A 13,839-nucleotide genomic window follows, 5' to 3' on the forward strand; every position below is an offset into this window, starting at 1 on the left:
GGTGCTAATCAAGCGTCACAACAGCAATCCCGAAGGCAGCAAAAGACTTCGGGTCCGAGACTCCAAAGAGAGTATTCCTTCAAGGACGAAGACGTTCCAGCCATCTTCGAATCCCTCCTTGAAGGTAACAAGATCAAGCTACCACCTATCACAAATCAGGAGGAAGCTGACAACACTACGGACCCAAAGTACTGTGCATACCACAGGAGGGTCGTTCATCCCACCAAGGATTGCTTTGCTCTCAAGAATAGCATTCAGACCTTGGTTGAAGCCGGCGTCATAACGCTAAGGTAAGCCAATTGAGAATGGTAAGACTCCGAAAAGTATACGAGTATAAACTGCTTCTTATACTCCGAAAAGTATACGAGTATAAACTGCTTCTTATACTCCGAAAAGTATACGAGTATAAACTGCTTCTTATACTCCGAAAAGTATACGAGTATAAACTGCTTCTTAACACTCCGATAAGTATAAGAGTATAAACTGCTTCTCAAAACTCCAAAGAGTATACGAGTATAAACTGTTTCTCAAAACTCCGAAGAGTATATGAGTATAAACTGCTTCTCAATCCTCCGACCGGTATAAGAGGTTAAACTGCTCCCTGATACTCCAATAGGTATATGAGTCTAAACTATTTCCTTTCTTCCACGGGAAGTTCCTGGAGAGTGCCATGACCGTGTCTGTGTACTCAACACTCTCTTTGTTAGAGTCTGGACATAAAACCCGCCATTGGTCAAACCTTCTTACAGTTAGGACCACAGTCAAAATCCCCTCTCGATTCCCCCAATGAACGAGAGGTCCACAAATTGAGCGATCAAACCTTCCTACAGTTAGGATCGTCTTAAACCTTCCACTTGGTCTACCTGGTCAAACCTTAGGACCACAACCAAAATCCCCTCTCGATTCCTTCAATGAACGAGAGGCACACAAATCGAGCGATCAAACCTTCTTACAGTTAGGATCGTTTTAAACCTCCCACTTGGTTTGGTCAAACCTTCTTACAGTTAGGACCACAGTCAAAATCCCCTCTCGATTCCTCCAATGAACGAGAGGTCCACTTTCAAATCGAGTGATCAAACCTTCCTACAGTTAGGGTCATCTCAAACTCCTGCTTGGTCAAACCTTCCTACAGTTAGGACCAAAACCACGATTTACTCTCGATAAACGAGAAATTCATCTTTAGTTCGGTAATCAAACCTTCCGACAGTTAGGGTTATCCGAATCTTTTCGATTCTCGGAGTGGAGATCTCACTCTCAGTTTCACCTTTCCGGATTCTGGGGGTGGAGATCCCACCTTAAGTCTCCTTTCCAGCTGAAGATAGAATATAAAATTCTTCTTCAGTGTCGGGAGATAGAATATAAAATTCTTCCTTTCCCATACCAACCCTTTTCCAAGAATTTAGGATTCATCATAGGAAGTTTATCCCGAATCCTAAGCAGGGATAAGTCTGCGCCTAACACGCGCTGCCGGTTTAGTCTTTTTTCCGCACAAAAAGACACCAGAGTCCGATTCTGGGGTATTTTATCCTGAAACCTAAGCAAGGATAAGTCCGCGCTTAACCCGCGCTGCCGGTTAGTTCTTAACCGTTGAAAAGAACATCCGTCCACATATTCAACATTGTGGCCAGGTTGTTATTAATAACACCATAATCCATGCCTTACACGCATGGGGAATTTCATCCTGAATCCTAAGAAAGGATATGCCGACGCCTAACACGCGTCGCCGGTTTAGTCTTTCTCCGAAGAAAAAGACACCAGAGTTTGATTCTGGGGTATTTTATCCCGAAACCTAAGTAGGGATAAGTCAGCGTCTAATACACGTTGCTGGGTAGCCTGTTCCCATAACAATGGTGAAGTCTATGTATTCGAAGTCATAGCCACAAGTCTCAGAGGATTCAATCTCTGAGCACAACGTTACATGCGGAACGGATTTAGATAATCCGCATGCTAGCCTGACTCAAACGGTAGTCGGTAAAGCCTAATCAAATCCATTGAAGGCTGTGGGTTAGCCAAAAACCCTAAAGTCAACGCCTAACACGCGTCACCGGGTAGTCTATTCACGTAAGAAAGACGAAGTCTATGTATTCAATATCAGAGCACTGAGAGCGTTAACTCTCTTAGCACAACGTCACATGCGGAACGGATTTAGACAATCCGCATGTAAGCCCGATTCAAACGGTAGTCGGTAAGAGCACGTCAAATCCGTTGAAGGCTGAGGATTTGCCAAAAATCCTAAGTCAACGTCTCATACACGTTGCTGTTTAGTCTTTTCACAGGAGAAAGACGAAGTCTACGTATTCAATATCGTAGCACTAAAAGGGTTAACTCTTTTAGCTTAACGTCACATGTGGAACGGACTTGAACAATCCGCATGCTAGCCCGACTCAAACGGTAGTCGGTAAAGGCTCATCAAACCCATTGATGGCTGAGGGTTTGCCAGAAATCCTATAAATGCGAGGGTCACTGACGCATCAGCTTCATTAGTTGGTCTCGTGACTTGAGCATCCTATGACGTTCGAAACCCTAGGGTCGACGCCAGTCAACGCGTAACCCTAGGTCAACGCCAATCAATGCGTTACGACCAAACTTAAAATGTACGACGTTCGAAACCCTAGGTCAACACTGGTCAACGCGTAACCCTAGGTCAATGCCGATCAATGCGTTGTAATGAAAGAATCAATGCTCCGAAAAGTATACGAGTATAAACTGCTTCTTAATACTCCAATAAGGTATACGAGTATAAACTATTCCCTATTTTTGGTTGAGAAGTTCCTGGAGAATATTTTTCATAAATATTCTTAAGGATAACTCAACAACACTACGCTGGACAACGCGTCGCAAATAAAAACTCAACGCCAACAATCGATGGTCAGCTAAAGATTAGAAAATCAGGAATCGACTTCAAGTTTAAAATTCCAACAACGGTCAGACAATAAATGCAGCACCGGAACTCTTACAGACATTCGACAAAGCACCGAATAGCCTGGAAGATTGAAGGAATCAAGAACAGAACCCATTCCAAAGTCCTGTCACACCGATTGAAGGTTGGGACAATCATATCCAAAGTATTCCAGACTCTTCTATAAAAGAACGAGGCTGAAATACTTTGGAGGGGGTATCTGTAGGCGTATAAAATTGCTTATAGGTCCCTTAGCATAGCTCGACACAAACCGACGAACCAACGAGGCGACGAGGTTGATGAATCGCACGCAAGCAACGGAATACATCCATTCACATGTGGAATCAAGCCAGAGGTTCGAAGAATCAACGAGTCATCCAAACAAGAGCGGACTCGGATGAATCACGACCGAATCAAGATCGGTTTCGGACTCAGACTCAGAAGTGGATTTACTGCCTAATCGGGATCCGGATTTACTGCCCCGAGCCACCCAGGGGTGGCCGGCCACTTGTGGCCGAGCCACCTCAGCCCAGATTTGTGCCTAGGCACAGATCTGGGTGCCTATAAATAGGCCAAGGGTGGTTCATTTTCAGGGTTGGAAAATTTGGAGAGGCGAAGCCCTGCTGGATTCAAGACTCAGAACTTAAAAAGATCCAAGCTTTGGGACTTCGATGACTTGTTCATCCATATCTGGTGCTCGGCGATCGTCAACGCCAAATAAGGCAGATGTTCGAGAGGACCAGATCTCAGATCTATGCAGGCATACTCCGGATCAAAGATTGGCCTTTGATCCTGAGATTTGGACGATTATTTCCTTGGTGAACTAATCCTCCCCGGCTATTATTTCCTTGGTGAAATAATACCCGTCATACTGCGTAGATCCGACCGGATCTAGATCTCGCGGTGGTCCACTGACAAACCCCGGCGCAGGCAAAGAACCCACAAAGCGAGTGACCGCAAACAGGAGCTCGCGATTTGTTCGATAAAAGGAGAAAGTTGTAATCTTTTTCTTTATTTTTGATTTCGTTGTAACCGGATCTTATAAAAAGACCGGATCTTTGTAACTCAAAAAGTTGTTATTTAGAGATAGCAATGGAATCAATAATGAAGAAAGACACGATTTTTCCCGTGAACATTAGCTTCATCAAATAATGATTGATTAACATCCCCCTCGTACTGTATATCAATTCCATCCACGGTGCATGGAGTGTCTGATTCAAAAAATAAACAAATGAGCTTAGGTACTTCATTGTAAAAAAAAACATAGCATCAGTTACATAACCCTAACAATTAACCCATATACTTAACAATCAATCTCTAAACTTGGCAATAAATCCGTAACCTTAATATTAGATCCATAAAGTTAACAATAAATTCTCAACCTTAACAAAAAATCCATATACTTAACAATCAATCTTTAAACATAACATGCAAAAGTAATTACAAGCCACATCTAACCTGTACAAGTTTGTGGCTCCATCAATGAACCGGACACCAATATTGTAGGCCTCTTATCCTTATATACAGAGAAGATTCTGGATCGTGCTTCACTTAGTTCCTCTCTTAGCCTTCTATTTTAAGCAGACAGCTTAGCCACATTCACAGAAAGAGTACTTATCTTTACACGGTCGGCAGCAATCATACCCTTGAATTTATTCTCATTCTCACGACGTAATGCTTGGTTCATTGACGCGATGCTCTTCCAATAGATCACTTGTTGAGGCATTTCCATTTTCTCAACTCCCTCATTTGGATGCTCGGCGTCTTCATCAATATCCTGTGGCATCACCTATACAATGGACAGATAGAGTATTATTAAAATGATTAATTAATTAAAAATAAGTAAAATTTACAACTGCTAATTTCTTACATCTGCATCAATTGGGATGTCATCTTCTGCTCCCCTCTTCTTCTTGTGAAGAAGGTGTCTTGGGCCACGCGCCCTGCCGGCGTCTACTGTAGTCGGTCCCTTAATTCTCCTCTTCTCTCCTCTCTCTCTCTCTCTCTCTCTCTCATCTTCTCTTTCTCTTTCTCTTTCCTCTGCTCCATCCCCCACAAACCTCCCTCGATTCTTTTAAATTGGACATGTTGCTATGGAAGCTTTATCGTAGCTTTGCTTGCTTTAGCTATAACAGTGGCCAATCTCAAAGAACCAGCAACCTCTCCAAGTCTCACCTAATTTATGAGGGGAGGCCTCACCGTACATCCAACTGCTGGCTTCTTGATGCCGGTAATTTTATAGTACCATAACTGCACGTTAGAGAAATAAAAACTTAACAAACATCTTTATCCTTAACAATTAATAAGTAGCCCTAACAATAATAAACGTAACCTTAACAATCAAACCGTAACATTAACAACCAAACCGTAACCTTGGCAACAAAACTGTAACATTAACAACTAAACCCTAACCTTCACAATCAGTAATGAAAGACATGATTACTTACACAAACTAGTGGGGTATACCCTTGCAGATATAAAATCATCTTCCCTGGCTCAGGACCCTTCAGTGCCCTCTCTATCACATCAGATGTCTCACTAAATATATAGGTCCCCGAAGCAGTGTTATTAACATGTTCGATGATGTCGACGTACTTGAATAAATGCCTAGGAACTCCAGAAACACTTCTTGGACACCAAATCATGCTCAGCTGATAGAGGATCTGTAACAGGACAAAGTCTTTTACATCTCGGTGATCAGCCGATAGTACCAGCTTCAAGAGTAGTTGCTCCATATTGCGTCTGGTGGGGCCTCCTTTGGGGGGAGTTATACTGCTGGCACTCTCAACCTCAGGTTTGTTAAAAAACCTAAACCAAATCCTATTTTTTCTATCCCGATTGTGGTCAACATGAAGCCCCTCATTAGAGAACCATGTATGCTCCATTACCCACTCAAGGGGTCAACATGAAGCCCCTCATTAGAGAACCATGTATGCTCCATTACCCACTCAAGGTTGAATGAGCAGGCAATCTCTTCTCCATCATTCCTATCGGTGAAGACGAATTTCTTCCTTTTCTTGTCCCACTGACTCAAAATGTGCTTAAAGGTGGGAAGATCGACACCAGGTGGGCTAAAATGGACGTAGTATCTGAATACACTATCTTCATAGGCCGCAAAGTGCCTTGGCTCCATATGCTGCACCAAACTCCGCATGAAGTCATGATAGGCACTGAAGCTGGTGGTGGGCCACAACGTAATAGTTGGCTTGCCCTTTTTTTACAAAACAAAAACACAAAACATAAGCATTTTTGAAATAATCAGTAAACATAACAACTATGCTGTAAACTTTACGGAGAAATTAACAACCTTAACAACAACCCCATAAGCTTAACAACCAAAGCCTAACCTCAACAACCAAACAACAACCTCAACAATAAAGGCATGAACCTTGCATGTTAATAGTAACCTTAACAGCTAACAGACACTCGTAATTTTGGACCTTCCCACCAGACTAGCAGCATTATCAATAAAACCATAACCTTAACAACATAAAACTTACGGTAAAAATTACTTTTTGGGTGTTGCCACGTGCTTCTCTTTTTCTCCTCTCTGTAGACCAAGGAGCGCTCTAGTGGCATCGTTGGATGCGACGGTAGTGTCGGTGCTGCCCTCTAGACCTTCGCGGGGGCCTAGACTAAATTTTGAGGTGGACTTCTGGGTTGAGAATGGCTGGTTGTGATGTCCTTTAGAACATTAGCAATCACAACTTTAGCATCAGATTCAGTACGCACTGCAGTTGTCTGGGCTCTTTTTGAGATTTTAAACTGCTGGGCATCATCACTTTCGCTGTGGTTGGCATGGAGGCTTGCTTTGGGGGTTGAATTACCATCCATTTTAATCCCTTTGCCTTGATTTGGTTTGCATTGGAGTCAGTTGATTTAGGGCTAGGGTTTTGAAATGGGTTTCTGGAGTCGGTTTGCTTACAGAAGAGAGATGACAGGGTACGGACGTGGTGATAACTCATAACGGGGAATTTTAAACGGAAGGGTTTTTTGGGCATTTCGTGAGGGGTTTAAACGGAGTTACGCCTGAGGATTCATTTTGGGGGCTGAAAGAAAATCACAGAGCATTTTAGGGGCAAAGCACCCGTTAAAAAGTCTTGGGGAGAGCACATTTTCTTGTGTTTTGGGGGTTGGAAGTATTTTCCCCTATAACTTATGTTGACAGACGAAGAATGAGAATAACTTTAATAAATTGTGAGGAATACAATGTGGATCTCCCAATCACTCTATTCTAAATCATAAATCAGAAAGTACTTAATCTATGTAACAATCTCTACCACATGTAGAACCAACTAAACAACGGGCCAAATAAAGAACATCTTGAATCTATTGTTTTGGCCTACAAAACCTGTATCAATGCTTACTACCGACGTTGGATAGATCAAATATAATTTCAAAAATGTAGAAGAACAAAATAGAGAGTCAATTATCTACAACATTAATAAAGAACTATTTGTTCTTTCCATTGATGTTGTGATCCTAGGTTGGTTAAGTTCCCATCAAAGATCTTCTGCCATATTATCAGAAAAATCCAAAAATTACAAAAATAAATTTAAAAATAAAAAACTTTTTAAACAGTTCCATGAACAATATATAATTACATACATCACCCTAAAAATTTAAAATTTACAGACTTCTAAAAATATGAAATTGCAGAAAATACCTTGATTAAAGAAAATTTAAAAAAAAATGCGTTGAAAATCTAAAATCTTCAATAAGCCCTTTGAACAATCTGAAACTATCAAAATAATAGAAATATCTTAATTAATTAATTATTAACAATCAAAATGTTATAAACAACATTCTTAAAAATCTAAAAAGCATACAAAGCACCCTAAAAAAACCCCTTAGAAATCAAAATTTTCAAATAAAATCCTTAAAACTTCAAAATTACAAATAATCCCTTAATGCATCTACAAGTTACAATACGCCATTTAAAATTTTTAAAAATTACAAACACCATGACCCCCTAAAAAAACAAAAAGTTATAAAAACACCCCTAAAATCAAAAAAATACAAAGAAACCCTAATATCTAAAAGTTTTGAAATTTTGCCTAAACAGTATGAAATTATAGGCATAACTCTTGAAAATTACCGACAGCCTCCACACCAAAAAATATTGAAAATTATAAAAAGCGCTAAAATATGAAAATTTTGAATAGTCCCGTAAACAACTTGAAATTAAATTCCAAAAATTCCAAAAAATCAACTTGAAAACCTTTATTTTAATAGTTTCAGAACAATTTGTAATTGTCAGGGCATAAATGTATACCTCTAAAATTGTAAGTGCACAATCATCAAGTTATAGTATAAAAAGTTATCGATCCCATGAGGAAAGTATTTGTAGGAAAAAATCAAAATTGGTTCTTATGTTGTGTGTGTGACAATTAGAAGTTATGAATGTGACGGATATGATTGTGGAGAGATCGAGAGAGTGAGAGTGATTATATGTAAATAAAAATAAAATGAGATTGAAAGTGGAGAGATAAAGAGTGGATGTGATAAAGTGTAAATATAAACAAAACTAACAAAAGGGAAGAAAGAAAGATGAAGGAAATAAAATAAAGAAATAAAAGAGAGAAAAATCAAGAATAAAGATAAAAATAAAGAAAGTGAAAGATGGAGAATTCAATTAGAGATATGAAGAATCTAGAATTGAATCCACTAGTTAGTTTCATGTAATTTCTAGAGATCCCACAAGTATTAGTTCCACATTTAAAAAAAAGAGCAATTCTCTAGAGGGTTCTAGCCTCAAGTTGAATAAAAAAATGAAAATAAACAAAAATAAAAACTAATCCCAAGAGGGTTCTAGTCTCAATGCGAATAGTGCAAGAAAATAAAGTCTAAACTACGAAATAAATTGTAAAACTCTAAACTATAAAATAAATGCAAGAATTTAAAGCAAGGAAGTAAAGACATAAAAGTAAATCTACTCTACAAACATGAAAATCAATCTATGGCGAGAGGGTTCTAAGGCAAGAGAGTTCCATCATCTTGGCTATTTAAACAGGAAAAGAAAGTAAAAGATAAATGTATTAATAAAGAGAAAATTTACATCCCAAAAAGGTTCTAGCCTCAAGGTGATAGCAAACATTCATGTTGATCTTCATCTTCATCTCACCTTCATCTTCATAATCAAATAAAAAGAAGAAAAGAAAAATATAAAGAGGTAAAAATATTTCTTTATTAATTGCAATAAAAAGTTATAATTTGGAAGGTCTTCTCAATTAAGAGTAACCGTCCTCTCCAAAAAGAGTTTTTATAAAATGTTTCACACTTGAACCTCTCACTCTCTATCCCTATTTATAGAGTATTACAACAAATATCAACCATTGGATTAAACTTGATCTCCAAGTTAATCAATTTCAGATTTTAATCCGTAATAGTAAACTTAGTATCGATACCGCAATTGATACGGGTATTGATACCGCTATCAATATAGGTATCGATACTGCTATCATTTTGTTCTTTGATTGATCTTCTCTTGTATGTATGGGCATGGACTTATTAGGCTTTTTAAGAGATGAGATATTGAGTTCTTCTTGGGCTTTTATTCATTAACCTGCAATTGAGATAAAACATGTTTACTAGTGACATATTTATTTAAATTAAATAGATAATTAGGGTAAAAGAATATTAAAAAATATGATTATTAAATACCCCCACACCTAAACTTTTGATTATCCTCAGGCAAAGAGAGAAATTAAAAGGAAAAGAGAGAAAAATCCTAACTCATTTTTACAGGAATCGCGGTTGTATTTAGCGCATACAACAAGCCTTTAAACCCCTAGGTTATCCTAGTGGATGAGTTGTAGTCTCATGAGGATTTACAATAAATATACCTACAAAATTTGGTCAAGTTGCTAATTTAAAGAAGTTAGTAAATAATTAATTTACTTGAAATAATTAGATATTCTAATTGAAGCTAGTTATTACTCAAGAAAATATTTTTATATATAACTCTAAGGTAAATCTCCTAGAAAATCTTTTCATTATAGCTATACAAAACCAAGTCTAGCTTAGAACTTTAATTTAAAAGTTTTGAAAAGAATATGCTACAATTTTCAAGTTTCTTAATCAAAATAATTTTTCGAGAGTATATATACAAATATAACTATATATATAAAAACATTATTAGTATATTTTTTATTTCACTCTTTATTCATTGGTGGTATTTTTCTACTTTATCTGACTTTCTAAATGATCATTTAATGAGTTTTGGGTCAATGAATCCCAACTCAATTGGACTTAGGTCATTAAGTATGAAAATACTCATTGGGCTTAACTATTCGGCCAAGTTAAGCTTTATAAGATAGAATCATATTGAATTCAAGAGTTTTTTTGTGCTCATTTTTCGCACTCTTCTTTTGCCAAGTTAGATTTTTTATACATATATATGTGCATATGTATATATATCTAAAATATACTTAGATTAAGACATCTTAAAAAATTCTTTTCTACTATAAGTTAAGCATGCAAAAAAATTCATTACTTTAATTAAAAGTCTAAGTTAAGACTTAAGTGAAGTATACTATTTTAAGAATCATTTCTTAAAAAAATTATTTACAGTTATCATAAAAGGTAAACTTGAGTATAAAACTAACTAGGGATTAGAAAATTTAAAATTTATCAAATAGATCAATTCTTAATTAACTCTCTTAATTTGGCAAGTGACAATATTTTTATGATTTTTTTTCAAAAGGATGAAAAAAATTTATGACATCAAAAGAAGAGAAAAAGAATTAAAAATTATGACATAGAAAGAAGATAAAAGGAATAAAAAAGGTAAAATAAAGAGAAAAAATAACTAGTCCCCACCCCCATACCAAAAATTTGCACTGTCCTCAATGAAAACTCTATGACAAAGTAAAGCAGATAAAAAATAAAGTACTTACATTTGTTCGGTTGACCTAAAATAATGATGATAGAAATCTGCAATTACCTTTGGTATGAGGAGGATGAAAACAAAAAATTATTATTCTTATTTTTTTCACTTTTTAGAAAAAAAATTCATGCCTTTTTCATAAACACACACACACACACACACACACACACACACACACACACACACACACACAAATATGTATATATATATATATATATATATTCTTTTTCTTTATTTTCTTTTTCTTGTTATAAAAGAAGAAAAAACTCTCAAATGAGAGAATAATAAATTCTTTTTATGATTATGAGACAAAACATAAAGATGTAGAATAAATGATTAAACATAAAAAATTCATGCTCTACAATAAATTGTACCTTATTGCTTAAAATTCTACCTCGGATTTTAACAAAGTTTAAAATAATAATCTAAAAAATGTGCTTAAACTCTGCATTTTCGGAAGGTTTCAATAATTTCTGTAGCAATTGAAGGTAGGTATGACTGGTGTCCTGCATTTTGAATTTCTTATTGAACTTAGATTCTTTATTTATGAAGGTTTTTCCTCTAACAACCAATTCTTCTTTAAAAATTTTCTCAACCCCAAGATTCATGGTTGAGGTATGTAAATTTGTTGTTTGTTTTCCAAGATTCTAATTTCATCAACAAATAATTCTTCAAAAGTTGGGTTAAAGAAGCATGTATTTAACATAGTTTCCTCATTTTGAAATACCTGATCTGATTTTTCTAATATCTTTAGCTCCTCACCAAAGATTTTCTCAAAACTAAAATCTGACTCATTCTCTTCTTCTTCTTTTGGTCTTTCCTGAATGTAATTTATTTCTAGAGGTTGATCATTTGGTTGGTTCCCTAGATTAAAAATGTTGAGATCAGCAGTCAAATTCCCAAAGGATAGCTTCATTTGACCAGTTCTGCTATTGATGAGAGCATTAGAACTGACTAAGAATGGTCTTACCAAGATGACAGGTATCTGTCCTTTGGGATTAAAATGGGTTATATTTTCAAGACTATGAAATCCAATGAAAAAATAAAATCCTCAACCTTAATTAGAACATCCTCTATCTCACCCATGGGGATTGATAGATCTATCAGCTAACAGTAAGGTGCATCTGGTTGGTTTTAGTTCACCTACACCTAGTTGCTGGTAGAGTGAATAAGGAAACAAATTAACACTGGCCCCTAAGTCTAAAAGGGCCTTATCAATGTAGGTATTTCTAATGACACATAAAATGATGGGACAATCTGGATATTTACGTTTCAAAGGTATAGGCTTTGAGAGCATATCACTGATATTGGTAGCTGTCGGGCGTAAAAATTAGGTCTCGATGTGAGATTTGTATTAATAAGAATGACTTATAACAAATCAATAAAATCCAAGATTACAACAGAAGCGGAGAGAAGGCCCTACTTATTTAACATGGGTTCTTCGGTAGCGATAGGATGCCTCCCTTGATGTTTGTGTCGAGTTTTCTTCCCTTGGATGATCCGATCGAAATTGCACCTGAGCTTCAGTACGCAGTAGAAGCTTCGAGGTGATTGAGTTTGAATATACCCGAGCTTGATGAGTATCAAGGTTGAATGCTTGGAGAAGGCTAATATGCAAGAATTTGTAAAGAGCCAAGAGTCTCAAATCTGAGAGTTTAGATTGAGTCTACTTCAACAATCCAAGAAAAAAAGTAGGAAAGTTCTACCAAGCAAGCCTATGAGAGAGCCTCTGTTTTAAGAGCCTTGGAGATGCCAAGCTTTCCTAAAAAATATTACCAACCCCTTGAATGTTAGCCAATGAGGCTTATAAATAGGTAAGAGATGGCATGGGTCATCCCTTGATTTATGGGATATGACCAATAATAGGAGTAAGGAGTAGCATACTCCCCCTATAGCTATACGATGTGACCACTATAGGGGTGATGGGAGCCATGCCTCATTACCCAGGACGTGGAAAGTGGGTAGGCCCACTCCCACAAGCAAGCAACCACTTATACTATTCAGGCGAGGCTAACAGGCTTGTAGGCGAGCTTGAGAGCTACTTGAACATTCAAGCAAGCTTGCAGGCGAGCTTGGTGAACAGGCGGGGTCGGTTGGCAGGCCCCTCGAGCGTGTGAGCTGGCGTTCATTGGTAAGCTGGGTTCGTGCAGGCGAACTCACTACAGTTGAGCTTGACTCATGCAGGTGAGCAAGGCATTCAAGCAAGGTCAAGCTCGATAATCAAGCGAGCTTGACTCGTGCTGGTGAGTCAAGCAAACAGGCGAGATTGGCGAGGTTTGGCACGTGTAAGAGAGCCAAATAAACAAGCGAGCTTTGGCTTGCAAGTGGGCTTGGCTTGGCCTCCTGAGTGCAGGTGAACTTTGCTTGTGCCTACAAGCTAAGCCCTGCAGGTGAGCTTTGCTTGGCCTCATGCTTGCTTTGAGCACGCAAGCGAGCCCTGCTTGCTTTGAGCCCGCAGGCGAACTCGAATGGGCGAGGTTTGTGCTCTCTTGTGTAAAGGCAATTTTTATTGCCTACAAAACCCCCTTCAAAGTTTTCAGACCTAAATCAGGCTAAATATGGTTTGAAACACTTTGAATGAAAATGATCACTGCTCATTGGTTTGGGTCAATATGAGTCCCTTGGTTGAGTTAAGCTCTTCAGGCAAGTTCGACAAAGTGTAGGCGAGCTCGAGTCTTCGGGCGAGCTCAATAAGCTCTTCAGGCAAGTTCGACAAAGTGTAGGCGAGCTCGAGTCTTCGGGCGAGCTCAAGCCATTAGCAGGTGATCTCCAAGTGTGTGGGCGAGCTTTTAAACATCACTAGGTGGGCTGCATGCTTGCTAGCGAGCTAGACCACTGCAGGCGAGGTCCAAGTTTGTGAGGGTGAGCCACGTGTCTACGGGCGGTCTCTAACGCTTGCCATCTAAGGTGATGCCTCGTCTTCACGCTTTCGATCTGAACTGTTGAATTGGTAGTGCTTTTGATCTCAACCATTGATTCGATGAGAGATCATGGCCTAAACTGCCAAATCTGGGTCGTTCGTTTGGAATTCCAAATGTTCCTCCATGCTTGT

The sequence above is a fragment of the Asparagus officinalis genome, chromosome 9 (assembly GCF_001876935.1).
Source record: "Asparagus officinalis chromosome 9, Aspof.V1, whole genome shotgun sequence".
NCBI lineage: Eukaryota > Viridiplantae > Streptophyta > Magnoliopsida > Asparagales > Asparagaceae > Asparagus > Asparagus officinalis.